Source organism: Nicotiana tomentosiformis, chromosome 1, assembly GCF_000390325.3.
Source record: "Nicotiana tomentosiformis chromosome 1, ASM39032v3, whole genome shotgun sequence".
In the NCBI taxonomy this organism is placed as follows: domain Eukaryota; kingdom Viridiplantae; phylum Streptophyta; class Magnoliopsida; order Solanales; family Solanaceae; genus Nicotiana; species Nicotiana tomentosiformis.
The window spans coordinates 29585907-29603510 of NC_090812.1; positions in this window are offsets into that span (position 1 = coordinate 29585907).

A 17604-nucleotide genomic window follows, 5' to 3' on the forward strand; every position below is an offset into this window, starting at 1 on the left:
GAAATTGGCACACCGTGCAACGGAACTTTCTCCTGAATATAAATCTGGGCTAACCTCTCTGAAGTATACGCAGTCACAACAGGAATAAAATGTGCTTACTTGGTCAACTTGTCAACAATCACCCAAACTGCATCAAACTTCCTCAAGGTCCGCGGCAACCCAACTACAAAGTCCATAGTAATTCGTTCCCATTTCCACTCTGGTATAGTCATCTGCTGAAGTAGGCCACCTGGCCTCTGGTGCTCATATTTAACTTGCTGGCAATTTAGACACCTAGCTACATACTCAACTATGTCCTTTTTCATTCGTCGCCACCAATAATGCTGCCTCAAGTCACGATACATCTTCGTAGCACCTGGATGAATAGAATACCGAGAATTGTGTGCCTCCTCTAGGATCTTTTTCCTCAGTCCATCCACATTAGGAACACATAGACGATCCTGGAGTCGCAAAACACCATCCGAACCAATAGTAACTTCCTTGGCACCACCTCGTAGTACCGTTTCTCGAAGAACCATTAAGTGTGGATCGTCATACTGACGAGCCTTGATCTGCTCAAATAGTGAAGACTGAGCTACAACACATACATAAACTCGACTGGGCTCTGAAATGTCCAACCTCACAAGTCGGTTAGCCAACGATTGAATATCCAAAGATAATGGTCTCTCCTCTGCTGAAATGAAAGCCAAACTACCCATACTCTCCGCCTTCCTACTCAAGGCGTCTGCGACCACATTTGCTTTGCCCGGATGATATATATATCTTTTAGTAACTCAAGCCATCTACGCTGCCTCAAATTTAGGTCCCTCTGCTTGAACAAATGCTGCAAACTGTGATAGTCAGTATAAACTTCACAGGACACCCCATAAAGATAATGCCTCCAAATCTTAAGGGCGTGAACAATCGCAGCTAACTCCAACTCATGTACCGGATAATTCTTCTCGTAGGGATTCAACTGATGTGAAGCATATGCAATAACTCGCTCTTCTTGCATTAATACACAACCCAAACCAACGCGTGAAGTGTTGCAATACACTGTATACATTCCCGAACCGGAAGGTAACACTAACACTGGTGTTGTAGTCAATGATGCCTTGAGCTTCTAAAAGCTTGCCTCACAATCATCGGACCATCGGAACTGAACACCCTTCTGGGTTAATTTGGTCAAAGGTGCTGTAATAGATGAAAAACCTTCCATAAACCGACGATAATAACCTGCTAAACCCAGAAAACTCCTGATCTCAGTCGCCGAAGTGGGACGATGCCAATTCTGAACTGCCTCAATCTTTTTGGGATCAACTTTAATACTTTCGCCCGATACAATATGTCCCAAAAATGCTACAGACTCTAGCCAAAACTCACATTTAGAGAACTTAGCATATAGCTTTTGTTCCCGCAATGTCTGAAGCATTACTCTCATATGCTGCTCATGTTCTTCCTTATTGCGCGAGTAGATCAAAATGTCATCAATGAAGACAATGACAAATGAATCAATATACAGCCTGATTACCTGTTCATCAAATCCATAAATACTGTCGGGGCATTAGTTAAACCAAAAGACATTACCAGAAACTCATAATGACCATATCTAGTTCGAAAAGCAATCTTCGGAACATCTGAATCCCGAATCTTCAACTGATGGTACCCTGATCTCAAGTCGATCTTAGAGAACACCCTAACACCCTGCAACTGGTCAAATAGGTCATCAATACGCGGCAACGGGTACTTGTTCTTAATAGTGACTTTGTTCAATTAGCGATAATCAATACACATCCGCATTGTTCCATCCTTCTTTTTCACAAATAATACCGGTGTACCCTAAGGCGATACACTCGGTCTGACGAACCCTTTACCTAGTAATTCTTCAAGCTGTTCTTTCAACTCTTTCAATTCTTTTGGAGCCATGTGATACAGTGGAATAGATATAGGCTGGGTATCTGGAGCCAAGTCAATACAAAAATCAATATCACAATCAGGTGGCATACCTGAAAGATCTGAAGGAAATACATCGAAGAACTTCCGAACTACTAGCACTGAATCAATAGCCGGAGTCTCTGCAGTAGTATTCTGAACATAGGCTAGATAAGCCAAACAACCCTTCTCAACCATGTGTTGAGCCTTTATAAAAGAAATAACCCGATTAAATGAACTAACCGACGAACCCTTCCACTCCAGCCTAGGCAAAGATGGAATAGCCAAGGTAACAGTTTTGGCATGACAATCTAGAATAGCATGATATGGAGATAACCAGTCCATACCCAGAATAATTTCAAAATCGATCATCTCGAGCAATAAGAGATCTGTTCTAGTTTCATAACCACAGAATGTAATAATACAAGACCGGTAGATCCGGTTCACAATAACAGAATCGCCTACAGGAGTGGATACATAAACATGAGTACTCAAGGACTCACGAGAAACACCAGGAATGGAGCAAATAGAGATAACACATATGAATATATGGATTCTGGATCAAATAATACTGAGGCATCTTTGCCGCAAACAGAAATAATACCTGTAATCACAGCATCTGAGGCCTCTGCATCTGGTCTAGCCGAAAAAGCATAGAACCGAGCTGGAGCGCCAACTGGCTGGCCTCCGCCAGGCTGACCTCCACCTCTAGGACGGTCCCTACCCACCTGTCCTCCACCTCTTGGTGGTCGGACTACTGGTGGAGCAACTGGTCCGGTAAGCATAGGCTGCTGACCCTGCTGTACTAGTCTACCCCGAAGCCTGGGGCAAAACCTTCACATGTGACTAGGATCCCCGCACTCATAACAACTCTTCGATGCGATGGGCTGCTGACTAAGAGTCTGGCCCTGTGGACCTGAATACCCACTGGGAGGACCCTGAATAACTGGTGGGCGGTAGGAACTCTCTGGTACAGCACTGAGATAAGGTTGCACTGGAGCACCTAAAGGAGGTAGTGGTGCTGGAAATGGGGGTCTGCTGGACTGACCCCTCACGAACTGACCTCTGCCCCCAAACGGAGCACCTCTGAACTCTCCAGAGTACCTGAACCGCTTATCTCTCATAATCTGCTCTCGGCTCCGCTGACGCACACCCTCAATCCTCTGGGCTATCTCCACAACTCGCTCATAAGAAGTACCCATCTCAACCTCTCGAGCCATAGTGGCCTGAATACCAGTATGTAAACCGGCTACAAACCTCCGTACTCTCTCCGCCTCAGTAGGGAGTATCATAAGTGGATGGCGAGATAATTCAGAAAACCTCGCCTCATAATCAGTCACTGACATCTGACCCTGCTGGAGCTGCTCAAACTGAAATCGCAACTCTTCCCTCTAGGAGGGTAGAATATACATGTCCAGGAAGATACGGGTGAACCTGTCCCAAGTCATAGGAGGAGAATCTGCTGGTCTGCCAAGAGCATAAGTCTTCAACCATATACGGGCTCTACCCTCTAGCTGAAAAGTAGCAAAGTCAACCCCATGAGATTCCAATATCCTCATGTTGTGCAGTCTGTCCCTGCAACGATTAATGAAGTCATGTGGATCCTCATGTCGCTCACCCCAAAGACAGGAGGATGTAGTCTAGTCCATCTGTCCAATAGTTTCTGAGGATCGGCGGTTACAGCTGGCCTGGGCTCAGGTGTAGCTGCTGCCACTGGCTGGGCTCCACCCACGGGTAGTACACCCTGGGTCTGATATACAACAACTGCCAGTTCATGAGCCTGCACGGTAGGGGTCTGTGCTCCCCCGCCCGCCTGAGATGTGGCTGGGTCTGCCGGAAATAAATCGGCCTGAGTCATATTGTCCATGAACCGCAGCATACGACCCATGACATCCTGAAATCCCGGTGCAAATGTGAAATCCACCGGAGCTGGCTCTACCACAGGCACCTCACCCTGCTCCTCAATAATGGGATTCTCTGCTGGACCCACTAGCGGCATAACTGGAACAGTCCTGGGACGTCCTCTCCTTCTACCACGGGCTGGAGCCCTCCCTCGGCCTCGGTCTCTAGCAACTGGGGGAGTAGTTCTTCCCTAGTCTGGAACTTCATTCGAGCGCGTTCTCACCATCTGTGAGAGAATAAGAGAAGGATATTTAGTACTACATTAATTGCACGATGGAATATGAAGAAAGGTAATTTCCTAACCCCCTATAGCCTCTCGAAGATAAGTACAGACGTCTCCGTACCGATCCGCAAGACTCTATTAGGCATGTTCATAACTTGTGAGACCTAAGTGAACCTAGTGCTCTGATATCATGTTGTCACGACCCAATTTCACCTATAGGTCGTGATGGCGCCCAACACTACAGCTAGGCAAGCCCAGTTAATAAATTAAGCATATATTGACAAAATTTAAAACCAAGAAAAATAATAAAGCCCAAATTCTACCAATGTGTGTGCCAAGACCTGGTATCACAAGTGTATGAGCATCTAGTAGATTATACAAAACCTTAATTACTGTCTGAAATAAAATAGACAGAATAAAAAGATACAAGGAGAGACACTAGTAGCTGCAGAACGGCTCAGAAAGGCAGCTCACCACTATGCTCCTGGATAGCGTGGGTGTAAGACGATAGGTCCCCCACTAGTACTTGCCTCAGTTCCTGCACAAAAAGTGCAGCAAGTGTAGTATGAGTACGTAAACACCGTGTACTTAGTAAGTATCAAGCATAATCTCGAAGTGGTAGAGACGAGATGACGACTTTGACACTCACTATGGGTCAATAATAATAATTGAAATACAATTAGGATTTTTAAATCAGCATGATTTACATAATTTAAAATAATTTATTTAATCAGCGGAAATAATCAAATTCCTTCAAATGCAACAATTCTCAATATATTAATTAAATTTCTTCAATTCAAATAATTTCTAATTTATCAATTAAATGTCATTTACAGGAATAACAATTAATTCTTTAACAAGCAAGAATAATAACTCATTAAATTCCAAGGACTTTTTAATTTATCAATTAGCTTCGCAAGCTGAAATAAATTATTAAAGTATCATGTAATTATTATTATTAAGCACGATTTCTGCCGAGGACGTACGGCCCGATCCCGAGTATCGTGTACACTGCCGAGGGACGTGCGACGCGATCCATAAATGCATCTATCCTGCCGAGGCGTTCGGCCCGCTCCACAAGAAAGGAGGACATTTTCTTATGTACCTCCGGAAAGAGAGTATATTTATTATAAGATAAATTCGGGAGGAAGAACAATTTCTCTTAACAATTAATTAATTTAAACAAAAATCAAGTAAAAGAGATTTTCATCCTTTAATATTTTTATCTAACAATTCACAATATATGTATATATAAAATAATATTAATTAATCAAAGAATACAATTTACACAAGTAATTCATGCTTTGAGTTCTAAATTACCCGGACTTTAGCATAAATAGTAGCTACGCACGGACTCTCGTCACCTCGTGCGTATGTAGCCTCCACAATTAGCAATAATTATTTAATTTTAATCACCTATGAGGTAACTTTCCCTTCACAAGATTAGACAAGAGACTTACCTCATCTTGCTCCAATTTAATCCACCATAAGGCCTTTTTCACGATTATCCAACTCTGTCTAGCTCGAATCTAGCCAAAAATAATCGATACAATCACTAAAAATTATAGGAATCAATTCTATAAGAAATTACTATATTTTCAATAAAAATTCTGAAATTAATTAAAAATTGGTCAGTGGGACCCACGTCTCAGAATCCGGCGAAAGTTACAAAATATGAACACCTATTCAACCACGAGTCTACCCATACCAAAATCACTAAATTCTGATAACAATTCGGCCCTCAAATCCTCAAATCTATCAAAGAGGGTTTTCAAACTTTTCCAACTCAATTCACCAATTAAATGATAAAAATATTGATGGATTCGGGTTATTTAACCAATATTGAGTTAGGAATACTTACCCCGTTGTTTTCTCTGAAAATCTTCCAAAAATCGCCTAAATTCGAACTCCAAATCGTTAAAAATGGTCTCATTTTCAGAACTTAAACTCTCTGCCCAGTGATTTCTTCTACGCGATCGCGAACTTCCTCACGCGATAGCGTAGCACAAATTTTCTGCCCAAACATTAACCCTACGCGATCGCATCAAGTCCCACGCGATCGCGATGCACCAGGTTCTGACTCGGATCGCATCCCTCTTCACGCGATCACGTAGCACAAACGCGTGGCCCAGCTTCCTCTCAAATTTCCCTTACGCGATCGCAAACAATGACACGCGATCGCGATACACACACTGGCCAATCCTACGCGATCGCGGACGTATCCACGCGATCGCAGTGAACAAATTTCCAGCTGCCTAAATTAACCCTACGCGATCGCAACCCCATTCACGCTATCGCGTAGAACAAATCCACCTCTGCCTAAATTACTCGACGCCTTCGTATATCAACTTACGCGATCGCGTATTAGGATACCCGAATAAAATACCAGCAGCTATCAGCAGTGTTCCAAAGGCCAAAAGTGATCCATTAGTCGCCCGAAATTCACCCGAGCCCCTCGGGACCTCAACCAATTATACCAACAAGTCCCAAAATATCATACGAACTTAATCGAACCCTCAAATCACACCAAACAACGCTAAAACCACGAATCATCCCTCAATTCAAGCTTAATGAAACTTAAGATTTCTAACTTTTACATTATGTACCGAAACCTATCAATTCAAGTTCGATTTACCTCAAATTTTTAAATGACATAACGGAGCTATAAAAATTTTCAGAATTGGACTACGACTCCGATATCAAAAATTCAACTCCCCGGTCAAACTTCCAAACTTAAATTCCTATTTTAGCCATTTCAAGCCTAATTTAACTACGGACTTCCAAATAAAATTTCGAACACGCTCCTAAGTCTAAAATCACCATACGGAGCTGTTGGAATCGTCAAAATTCTATTCTGGAGTTGTTTTCTCAAAATGTTGACCGAAGTCAAATTTAGCACTCTAAGGCCAACTTAAGGAACCAAGTGTTCCGGTTTCAACCCAAACACTTCCAAATCCCGAACCAACCATCCCCGCAAGTCATAAATTATTAAAAGCACATACGGAAAGTTTTATTTTAGGGAACGAGATTCTAAAAGTTAAAATAACCGGTTGGGTCATTACAATTATTGAGATATTTATCATATAATAACACATAAGAGTGATGAGACTAATATAAATTAAATTAAATTAAATTAGTTGACCTTCCTTAACATTTTATGTATCCATCTTTATCCTTTTCTTTTCATGAGAATATCAATATACCAGACTACATCTATAATTTGGGGGAGCAATCACTTTATCCAACGATGAAGCGTTACTTTCATGAGAATGGACCAGGAAAGTCTCTTAACATAGGCTTCATGATTTTTCCACAGTATTTTATTATTACACATTTATCTATATAAAATAGAAAAAGCAAAAGCACTATATTAAGACAAATGGCATAACCATAAAAAGCCAAATGGCATTATTAAGACAAAATAAACTACTTTTCTAACTTTTTTTTGAATTTAAATTTTGAATTAATTGGTTACTCTACTTGAATTAACAAATATAGATATTTTACTTATCTATAAAAAATAAAAACATAAAAAAATAAAATACTTATTCAAATTGGGGAGTAGTTTCAAGTTGGAGTTTTAAAATTATTTTAAAATAAAAAATAAAAAATAAAAACTACCAATTCAAATGTGGTGTGTTTATATATATATATATATATATATATATATATATATATATATATATATAATTAAGAAAAGTAAATAATTATATGATGCTAAGTGGCATAACCATAAGACGACAAGTGTAGATTTTTAGGACAAAGCTCCAACAAAGTTGGAGTTTTAAAACTATTTTAAATTAAAATCGAAATTAAAAAAATAAAAAATTGCCAATTCAAATCTATCTACCTATATAGAATAGGAGAAGCAAAAGCATTATATTAAAACAAGTGTCATAACCACAAAAAGCCAAGTGACACTGTTAATGCAAAATAAACTACCTTTCTAACTAAAATTATTTTTGAATTTTAAATTTTGAATTAATTAGTTACTCTACTTGAATTAATAAATATAAATATCTTATAAATATTTATAAAAATAAAAATATAAAAAATAAACTATTCATTCAAATTGGGGAGTAGTTTCAAGTTGGAGTATTAAAATTATTTTAAACTAAAAATAACAAAAATAAACAATTACCAATTCAAATTGGGGAGTAATTTCTTCTTAATTAATATATATATATATATATATATATATATATATATATATATATATATATATATATATATATATATATATATATATAAGTGGCCTAATCATACAAGTGGCCTAATCATACAAGTGTAAATTTTTAGTAAAAAGCTCCAACAAAGCTGGAGTTTTAAATTATTTTAAAATAAAAAATAATAAAAATTTGTCAATTAAAATTGGAGAGTAGTTTCAAGTTAGAGTTTTAAATTATTTCAAAATTAAAAAAATAAAATAAAGAAATCAGAAACTTTCAATTCAAATTTGGGAGTAGTTATTATACTAAACTGGTAATTTATTAAGAATTCATGTCAATTTAATAATATTAAGTAATGGATAATACAACTAGATAAGCAAAATAAATAAAATATAAATTTATGGGAAAATATTAAAATATAAGACTTATAATTAGAATTATTATGAGAAAAATCGTACATATACACATAACTAAAATCATAATAACCAAACAGTCATAAAGGAAGAATACTAAAAAAAAAAAAAGAACGATAGCGTAAAAATTTATATACTAATTAAATTTCTCATGTAGGAAATTTTAGTTAATAAATAGAACTCATAATTTCATAATGAAAAATACAAAAATATAAAGAAACTATTAGGATATTATACATAAGATAATATATTATATATAAAACACAAATGATTAATTATTAAAAATATTAGAATATTTTTTATAAAAATAATAAAAGGTTTATCTCTTTATACTTTTTGATGAATTCAAAATTATAATTTAGTAAAAAAAATAACATCATTTAAATTTTCAGTGGAATACAAAATAAGAAATGTAATCAAATATTACCGTAGAAAAAAACGTACGAAAAGAGAGGGAATAAAGATAATTTTATAATATTTATATACTTATTAAATTTCTCATGTAAGAAATTTTAATTAATAAGTAGAACTCATAATTTCATAATGAAAAATATAAAAATATAAAGAAACTATTAGGATATTATACACAAGATAATATAAAACACAAACGATTCATTATTAAAAATATTGGTATATTATTTATTAAAATAATAAAAAGTTTATCTCTTTATACTTTTTAATAAATTCAAAATTATAATTTAGTAAAAAAAATTACATTATTTAAATTTTCAGTGGAATACAAAATAAGAAAACTAAGCAACTATTACAGTAGAAAAGAATGTACGAAAAGAGGGGGATAAAGATAATTTTATAATATTTATATACTAGTTAAATTTATCATTTAGAAAATTTAATTAATAAATAAAACTCATAATTTCATAATAAAAAATACAAAAATATACAGAAACTATTAGGATATTATACATAAGATAATATAAAACACAAATGATTAATTATTAAAAATATTAGTATATTTTTTATAAAAATAATAAAAGGTTTATTTCTTTATACTTTTGATGAATTCAAAATTATAATTTAGTAAAAACATACATTATTTAAATTTTCAGTGAAATACAAAATGAGAAAACTAATCAAATATTATAGTAGAAAAAAATATACGAAAAGAGGGGGATAAAGATAATTTTATAATATTTATATTTTTAATTAAATAATAAATAAATAACACTCAAGAAAATTATTGATAAATTTAGACAATTGAAGAATTTTGAACAATATAACATAAGTATTAAAAAACATATTTTCCAGAATAAGAAAATATATACTTATGTTATATTGAAAGAGAAGTAATATCAAAATATTAAGCCAATTGATAAGTTAATAAAAAGAAATATTAGTAAATGTATCGTACTAAGTACTTGCTAATCTAATAAAGATTAAACAAGGAATAAACAATTTATTTGATTACTATATGATGTGTATCATTTGATTTTGTATAGATTTTGTTATATTTTTGTAAACTACATAAAATAATAAACAATATTTATTAAAACAATATAATATATTAGATTATAATTTTATAAGATTAATATTCTGTCAAATTATCCGCGTATCGCGCGGGTTCTAAACACTAGTTTTGATAAGAATATTCGAGTCAACCTCCACATGGTTATTGTTTATTTGGTCGGGTTTTAACCATGTACAAACTCGTAATTTCTTTGATTTTTTAGCATACCATAAATTTTTGGTCCTTTTTATATCAGTTTTTTTTAAACTAATATCTATAAACGTGCGTTGCACGTTAATAATGACACGTGATAATTTAAATATTTATTTATATGAAGAAACAGTACAATTTAATTAATGAGAGAAATTTTATGTATAATAAAACAACAATCATCTAAATGCCGAAAAACATTATTACATTAGCATAATACATGAATTTAAAATAAAAAAGGACATCATCAAAACTTACACAAACGATCAATTTTGTCAAGTTAGTTAGATAACTATATATTATAGTTTAAAAGTATTTAATATGATAGTATCTTAACGAACACTTCTTTGTGGACAATAATTTTTTGTGTATGTTTCCTCCTGATGTGTTGGTTGCTCTGTCTTAACCAGAACTCTTGTTGTCGATCTTGATATCCCTCTTGAAAGTGTAACATACAGTTGTTCGTGCAAGAAAACATATTACGGTAAATATAGTCAAATATTTATGATGTTTGTCCTTATACTTTATTTATTAGTACAAAACATAAACATACTAAAAATTATTTTCACACAAATTTAAAATGATATTCCTTAGTTTCGTAAGACGAAAGTTGAATTGAGGGATACGAATATACTTAGTAGCACATTAGCCAATATCATAATTTTTGCATCTATGACGTTATTGTCAAAGCTTATATATACCATACGTGTGCTATTACATAAGCTATTCAGCGTATCTAAGGTTTTCAGTAGCATGACAGACATATGTTTTCTTCAAAATTAACCTATATGCAATGAAAGATCAATTTTAACTTAGTCTATTATATATACCGTGACTCTAACATATGTAAGAAATAAAAAATTTGACAACAAACATATATGGTAGAATACCATTTGGTATTAAAGTATTTAAGTATTCTTCTTTGTAGTAATTATTGGTATCATTTTCTGCTGAGTCAAAAACTAAAAAATATTTTATTTTTACTATAAAATTAACCTTTTATTTTGTTGATCAACATATTCATTTCTGCTAGCTAAGATTCTTTTTAAATTCTATCATGCGATTTGCACAAAATCTAATGATAGAAATATTTTTCTTATTAAATGCACTGCTATTATCATTACTATTACCATTGGGATTGATAATCAAGTGTTTAGGAAGAACCAAATCATATTTTATTGGATGCTCTTCTTCATTTCCGACACGAAGCAAGAAGACATTGGATACTGGATCTGTTCTTACTTTATATTTCTTGTCAGTTGAATCTTTTTCGTTTAAGGCCAAAGTATAACTTTGGCAAGCTAGCTTTTAAAGTCTCGGCTTTTGTCGATTTTGGAACTACTGGCACTACTCGACAGAAATCACCACCTAAACCATTAATTTTTCACAAAATAATTTATTAATATCCAATATATCTCTAGAACTCCGGCCAATTATTACGATCGTTTGACACTTAGCCATAAGTGCTTCATCCTATATTATCGATTTTGCTTTCCTTATAAATTTAGCACAATTGCTTTGCTTTGATATATTTGTGATGGTTATTTAAGTTGTTTGAAGATGTATATCAAATCTAAAGTGGGTGGCCTCACAATAAAATCGTTGTTGGTACACCACTTGCTATTATTGCTAACAATGTCATGCCTCTTGATATAATACTTGCAAGTAATTTATGACATTGAAATATTATTTCGATTCCACCAGAGGCATCTACAAAGAATAATTCCGTTATACCAGAGTCGACTCTTTATAATATAGTTTTGAAAGCTTGTTCTTGTTTAGGATATAGCTTTGATTGTGCTTCCTCATACACATGTATAGCATTTTGATTCTTAATAATATACTACCTTTTTACTTTGTGTTCTAACGCTATTTTTATGGAATAAATTTATATACCCTAAGATTTTTTTTTTAACTTGAATAAGAATTTTACTCATATGATAAATTTAAGAAATAATTGAATTGGATTCTTTTGCTAAATAATTAATTAAAAGATTTAATTATTTGGTTTTAACATAAAAAATAATTTATTCTATGTTGATTCAGATCTTAATATTAGTTCATCTCTTGTTTTAAATATTTAATCTTAATTATATTTTTATCCACCATAAATTTTATTTTCAAAGAGTAAAAGATTGATATAATATTTCACTTTTAGATCTTTATGATTGTAGAATCATTAGTGATATTGACTCTTACCAACCTTTTTTTTCTCTTTCTCGCACATTTATATTCTTAAATATTTTCTTAGTTGTTATTTAATAATTGAGTATTTTTTAATATTACACGAAAAATTGATTAAAAAATATTACTTGAGTAGAAAAATAGTTCAAATATAAAATAAAATATATTATCGTGGGGATATTATTTTCTCAATTTTAACTCTTTATGCAGTCTATTTAATATTACTTTTAGTTTTTCTTTGTATTGGACATTATGTAGTGGTAATGTATTGCCAATACGAAGGATTCTTATAAAATTGATTTTATTAAAAAAAAACTTCCTACATATTTTTAATGAGAATTTAATAGACAAAGTTTTATTAATTTAAAATCTTAAATATTAAAAATTAGCATAGAAGGTATTATAGTCCAAAAAATAGGTTATTACAGTAATGTCCTTTCCCTATGAGTTCTTCTGTTTCATATTTTAGGGCTATTTTGATGTATTAATATTGTATTTATGATTTTATAATAATATAGGCTCTCATTTTTTCTAAATGGATTTGGACAATATAATACATTCTCAAATTAAATTAGTAATAGGATATTATAATACATTTTCAAATTAAATTAGTAATATGAATTTTTAAGAAGTATGTCCTAAAAGTAATAAGATTACATGACTAATGATATTTACTTGTTCAATTTTATATGAATTAGACAGCCCGAGAGTAATTATACTAATAGGATTCCTAAAGGTAATCATGTATGATTTCTAATGTGTAGTATTATATCCTAAAACTAATAGTACTATAAGGCTAATATCTAGAATTTCGGTTATGTCCTTTTATCATGAGTTATTATGCTTAATATTATAAGGTTATTTTTGTAAACCAATATTGTATTCATGCTTTTATAATAATATAGATAAATAGTATCAGCTCTTTGAAACTAAAAGTTGGGAGCTAATTGTTGTACAACAATTAATGTTGCTTGTAGCAACTGTCTAGCGCAAATCATAATATAACACAATATTAATAATGTTAATAATACTATTAGTGTTACACCCCTTGTTTTCGCACGTAAAAGTATGCCGTAAGTCAACTGATGTAAGCTCGAAAATGAGATCATTTTTGAAAGTATATAAAGTAAGTTAATTATGTTACCTTAGAGGTTACAAATATTTAAGATCATGAACAACAAATACCAAGAGGGTTGGAAGGTTTAGCGGCTAAATGACTTGAAGAAAATAAGTTTTATCAAAAGTAGGCAAGTTGGGAATGTTATAACCCATACTTTTGGGTGAGACTAGGGTGCTTAACATGATAAGAAGGTAATTTTATGAAGTATTTTAGTCGTAAGATAGTCGTGCACTAAGTTTTGAAGTCAAGCGAGTTGTGAAACAGGAGTCGACGAAAGTCATCACAAGCTACATTTATAAGTTTTACTGAAATTTGGGTCTAATGTCACTGAGCTTTTTTTCCAATATACTTGGAGTTACAGGGTGATCCATCCACCAAATTAAAGGTCTACGAGTCTAGTTTTCAACGCATTAAACCGTTCGTCGATACAACATCGAAGTAGAGAGATATTTGTATTTTCGCGAGACTACGCAGGCAGCCCATATGGGACCCATTTGGTCGGTGGCCGACCTTCACCTATTTTTATCTTGTTTTTGGGATAAGATTTACTCATTTTTCGACCTCCTTCCATCCTCACACTCTCCAAACCCTCTCAAACAGTTCCCCCAAGGCTCCAAACAAATTTTAAAAAAAAATACATCATAACCCAACATCAAAGTTAGCCAAATATGAAGATAATCCCTCTATGGTGTTGTGATGTGAATAAGGAGGATGGTGATCTAAGTTAAGCTTAGGATTCGAATTGTATCTACTGCTTAAAGTATGTTTGACATCCTGTTAGTTGTGTTTAAGGTTAATTATACGTTGGTTGTGGTGTTAGAGTGAAAGATTACTAGATAGCACTTGAAATGGGAAGAGATATTGTTATTTTTTTGTTGGATTATTTTAAGCCTATATATTTATATACACACACACACACACGTTGTTATGGCTGGAAATTATAAAAAATAACTTGATTATAATATGGTTTCAGTTGTTATGCATGTCAATATGTTTATCAAGTGAATTGATGAAAGAAACATATGACACTTGAGATTGGAAATGAAGATTAAGGTGTTTGTGCGTTTGTACTGTTTTGCAAGGGTTTTGAGTTAGGATTTTGTAACGACCCGACTTGTCGTTTTAAGAAATTACGCCCCGTCCAGTGACTTAAGGTCTCGAGAAACTTCACAATATGTATTATGACCCGCGTGTGTGGTCGAGTTTGGTTTTCGGAAGATTCGGAATTTAATTTAAAGAAAAATTCTCATTTTGAAGCTTAATTGGAAAGAGTTGACCGGAGAGTTGACTTTTGAGCAAACGACCACAAAATGGAATTTCGATGATGGCAATAGCTTCATATGATGATTTCGGACTTAGGCGTATGTTCGGATTTGGATTTGGAAGTCCGTAGGACAATTCGACATATTTTGGCGAAAGCTCGAAAATAGAAGATTTTGGAAAAATCCTACCGACGGATGAATTTTTGATAACGAGGTCGGATTTCGATTCCGGAAATGGGAATATCTCCCTTACGTCAATTATGACTGGTGTGCAAAATTTGAAGCCATTCCGGATTGATTTGATACGCTTCGGCGCAAAAATATAGAAGTTGAAAGATTTGAAAAGATATAATTCGATTCGATGCACGATTCGTAATTCTGGCATTGTTTAATATGGTTTGAAGCCTCGACTAAGTTCGTATTGTATTTTGGGACATGTTGGTATAATTGGTTGAGGTTCCGGGGGCCTCAGGTAGATTTCGGAAGGTTAACGGAGCAATTCGGACTTGGAAGAAGCTGCTGGAAAATGGCAGCAGCTGTTGGATTCGCACCTGCGGAATTTTGGGCGCAGAAGCGAGCTGGAGGAAGGTCGCAGATACGGACAACCTTCCGCACCTGCGCAATCGCAGGTGCGATATTTGCTACGCAGAAGCGACGAGGCAGCGCAGAAGCGAAAATGCTGCGCACCTGCGATCAGCGCAGAATAAGGGTGGCAAGTGGGCCGGTCCAGGCCCGGGACCGCGGGCCAAACGGGCCAGGATCGTTTGGCCCGGTTTTAGTGGGCTTGGGCCGGTCTTGTGGGCCGGTCCTATGATTTGGGCCCGCCAGGGCTCGGGACCGGACCGGTCCCTTAGCGGGCCAAACGGTCCCAACGACTATTTTTTTTTTTTATAAAAAATTAATTTTTTTTTATAAAAAAAATATAGCCGTTGGGCTGTCAAAATTAGCCGTTGGCTATTTATAAAATAGTCATTTAGCCCCCCAACTTTGTTTTAATCCCAAACTTTTTATAATTATACTTTTTCCCTATTTTCAACTATAAATACCCCATCATTCTTTCATTGTTTTCTTATAAAATCATCAATCTCTCTCTAATTTTATTCTATAATTGCTACTATTGCTTACTTTATTGTTATAATTTGTGGAACAATTGTGAAGTTGGTGAATTGAAGTCTTCAACGATAATCAATTTGCAACAAGTTGTTCGTCAATTCGGTAAACTCGTTCCAACTCTTAAGTTTTAATATAATAATTTTGTTTGTTTTATTTATTTTCTATTACTTTATTAATTAAGATGGCTTCCTTAAAAAAACTTTTTGGTAAAAATAAGGGAAAATCCAAGAGTGACGAATCTAGTGCTCAATCTGTTCCTCCTCCACTGCCCCGGGCTCCCCGAATCAAACTCCATATACGTCCTACACTTGCTATTCTTGATAGCGATAATAGTTTATTACAATTTACTGAAAGTCAATTTTGCCATAATATTAGAGCGGATGAACAATTAGACCATGAATTAATGAATGCTCTTTATTCTAATCCAACTATTGATGAAAATGATGATGAGAAAATAGATTTTGATGAAATTCAACCGGATGATGATACACCAACTAGTCCTGCTCCTGATGTTAACCCAACTAGTGATAACCCTGTTAATCCAAATGATGCCCCATTTGATACTCCTGTTACTACCCCTACTTTTTCTAGACAACCTAGCAAACGGACGGAAACATCTCCCGTTTGGCCATTTTTTACTCAACTAATTCCAGAAAATAAGGGTAAGTGTGAAACTTGTGGCACAGAGTTAGTTTTTAAATATTTTGGATCGCGGGGAGGGGGGAGGGGGACGGGAGAGGGGGAACTTTGGCTAGACACATAATAAAACATCCTCAAGATAGAGTGAGATATCTTCGTCTGAAAGCTTTGGCCGAGGGGAAAGTCTACCTACTCCTAGTCAGGTTGACCCTAGTACCGGTTCAAATCAATTTCAACTGGGAATTAACATTGTTACCGGTGGTATTTTATATTATGATCCAAAAAAAGATCGGAAAGAATTGGCAAAAATGGTAACTGTTATGTGTTTACCCTATAGTTTTCCTTCTGACCCTAACTTTGTACATTATATTAGAAATTTTTTTAATCCTACTTATAAAGATTTTCATCGCACAACCGTAAAGAGCGATATTTATAAATATAAACATGAATATGAATAATATTTGCGCTATTTATTTACTCATATAAATTATCGTGTTGCTATTACAACTGATATTGGTAGAAGTGATAACGACTGTGATTACCTTACTGTTACCAGTCATTGGATTGATGAGGATTGGATAGTGCAAAAGCGCATTATTTCTTATAGAATAATTAATTCACATCACACAGGGCAGTTTATTGCTAGCACAGTTACAGATATTTGTAGATATTTTTTCATTAGTGATAAAATAATGTCAATTTCAATGGATAATGCTACTAGTAACACAAATGCTATAGCCTTGCTTACCACTACGCTAAATCCTACATTTAGTGATATTTTTCATGTTAGATGTATTTGTCATATTTACCATTTAATTGTGGGTGATGGTATGAGAATTTTAAATATTGAAATTGAAAAGGTTAAAATAGCTCTTAACTGGCTTTTTTATTCAAATCGTAGAAGTAGACTTAGAGAATATTTTAAAAGATGCGATGAATTTGGCCTAAGAGAAAGAAAGGTTCCTAAACCTTGTCCAATTAGATGAAATTACA